Genomic DNA, 3,037 nt, shown 5'->3' with positions numbered 1-3,037 from the left:
TTATGTAAGTGTTTAAAAAGAGTTACAACACTCGACCAACCACCAATCTGAAAAGTGGGTTAGATTGAACTTCTTCAAAAAATTCCTGGCACCAACCGAACTTGATTTAGTTTTTCATAAATCATAAACGATCAGTAGTTTCCTGTTAGAAACCAGTCAGAGAAACCAATCTCACATTGCATAAAAATCTATGAATATGGTGTTCCAATCCCAGTGGACCAACCAACCAACGGTTGGTTCAATATACCTTCAAAAGGGAGGGGTCTGCTTTTTCTCTTTCAAATGTGTGTACACACCACTTCAAGCCCGTCTCCTATGTACTGTACTTGAGCTCCCTACACTCTTGGTCTTCTTCGGCTACCTAAAGAGATACTTCTATGCTATGAGCTCGACTGCTCCCAATACACTAAAAGAATCATAGGCTTTTGTGTTCAGGACAAAATTGACGAGAGAAAGATGAACTAGACTGGTTCAAACTTCAAAGCTCTCAATGGCATTGGCTTGGACCCTTGTTGTATTGAATGTCGAAAGAAATTTATGACTCTGCTACAACGAACCTTCAACAGGTTCAAGTCAAGAGCCAATAAGAATCAATGTGGAATAAAGGGTTCGACGACTCTCTGGCCTGAGAAGCGTTGACCGTATTCAAGCATTCAAGTCAAAGAATTCATTTGCTTACTACACAGGTGCAGCAGCGATAACATGAGACACGTGTGCAAGCAATTGTATTTGGAATATGCTCTCCACAAAATATTCACTCCAGTAGTGAACCTTCTGTCCTCGCAATAAAAGACGAAATCCTGACAGGGTGGCGGGGGTGATTTTCCTCTTTTTTTCAGGGTCTTTCCTGTTTCCATTTTGGACAGGGCGTGTGCGTACATGGTTATGAATAGCCAAATCCTTGTTTTATCATGTGGCCTTGAAGGGCTTGGTGCTCTGAAAAGAAATTCAACTTTGACGGATTATGCAGAATGTGCTTGTTGGACGTACACTACATAAATCTGAAACCGCCCCGCGAAGCTCCTCGTCCATCTCTGTGCCTTTGACTGATTTTCATTATCGATTATAGATTCTCTTTCCGATCAAAAAGCCAATATGTATATACAATGGGTAGGAGTCCTTTCTAGTCGAAGGGCGACTTGTACGTACTTCACGTCAGAGCCGCTCAAGCTCCACTGGCTTTACACGCCTTTTCTGAATAGCAAACAGAAAGGGATCTACAGGTACGACCAAGATGAAGGGAGGTCCATAGGTCCATGTTTTATGAATTCAACCCAAGCCAGCAATTCGAACCCCAAACTGTGAGCCAACCCGCCTACTCGCTGTGCATTTTACATGTTTTGATGAGTTGTACCACATTACACATGAAGACGAACACGACGAGCGGAGTGGCACCCCTTTTATGGGCCAATCTTGGCCAATCCTGGCCAATCTCACAATGGGTCTCATTTGAATTTGCCATACGAGTATGACCATATCTGTAATTGTTATCACTCGCTGTGGGGAGTCTTTATCCCCGAGATTTATATGAATGGCCCTGCTGAAAGTTACTCACAAAAGATACGGCATTTCAGCTCTTTTTTTTCGGGCACTTGATTTCCGGCGGAGGTGAGCGGGCTGTTTGTATGCATTGTTCAAGATCACTTTAGAGGAATGGAAAGGTGAGCTGGGCGAGAGTGCTTGATGGTGGAATTATCATCACGAGAACACTTTTGACAGCACTTTCCATGCTCTGGTGTTCGATGAATCGTATGAACCACCGAGAAACACACAGTGGAGTAGGGCTTCTTGGATCTTTGGGGCCCGGTGCCAAGAGTCGAAGCAGGTTTTTATAGGCTGACTTTGGATATAATGCATTCAGCAGAAAACGGGTCTATTTGAAGCCTGAGCTCATATGTTACTGGTGGACGAGGTGGAAAATTTGTTTTCCATTATTATGATGAGGAGGAGGCAGAGAACCGATCCTGCGAGCTAGTGTGTCTGTCCATCCACTACACCATCCACCACTGGTTGGGATGGAAGATGGTAGAATACCTCCAGGAAAGGATGGAGGTGATAAATTACAAATTAGAAAATCACTTTTCATGAAAGTCGTTAAACGAGAGGCTTTTTATTGGATGTTCGCAGGTTACTCCCAACTGCTAACTGACTTTTGGGTGGCGAACGAGCCAACACGGCCGCCAAGAGCAGTCAGCCAATGAGTTTTCCAACTCAAATCGAAATCTTCCATCTCCTGGAGTTTCGCGTCTCGGAAGGATACCATCATCTTTTTCTTACCCATCAAAAGCATCACTGTTCGAGATTGCTCAAAGTCTCGGTGTGTCGGTTTTCCCCGCCCATTGTTTTTACTGAGAATCATATTCAATTGAATGGGAGTCTTTGTCATGCTCACAAGGCGTGAAACATTGGCGTGTCGTGCCTCTATGCCATGGATCCATTAGAGCTCTCTAATCAGACCCTATAGCTTCTTAGGCTCCAAGCAGAACATCATGTCAAGCCCAAACCAATACCATCCAAACTCAGCCACTTTTCAATCGTTCAAATGAAAACGAAATCAAATACTCTTTCGGCATATGTAAGTCTCTACCATGATCAACGAATATTGGTCCAATGATCCAAGAAAAGACACACCCAGTTCAAACCCACAACTCACATGAGGTAAATCCAATCCCTTGTTTTGGGATGTGTTTGTGATTTATTCGCCTGTCCCGTGGTTGTATTAAGGGTAGGAAACTTCATTTGCCGGCCCATTTTCCCTTCTCCATCTCCTCGCCATCCAGTTAGGATGGTATTGGAGGTGCTTGGTTGTGTGTGTGAGATCGAGTGTTCGGATTTCTCCGCTTTCGTTTCGCCTCATTACGAGTATTGTTCTGACATAATGACATGCGTTTTCCTTCACTATTCTTAACTTAACAAAGTGTGACCAAAGAACAAATGGAATACAGAAATAGAAACACTCTCTCAGACGATACGAGACCATATGCCAAATATAGCTCCAAAAATGAAATCAAGTTCGGCATGTGTCCAACTTGAACTG

The sequence above is a fragment of the Tigriopus californicus genome, chromosome 4 (assembly GCF_007210705.1).
Source record: "Tigriopus californicus strain San Diego chromosome 4, Tcal_SD_v2.1, whole genome shotgun sequence".
Lineage (NCBI taxonomy): Eukaryota > Metazoa > Arthropoda > Copepoda > Harpacticoida > Harpacticidae > Tigriopus > Tigriopus californicus.
The sequence above is the reverse complement of the archived record's forward strand: the minus strand, read 5'-3'. Positions refer to the sequence as shown.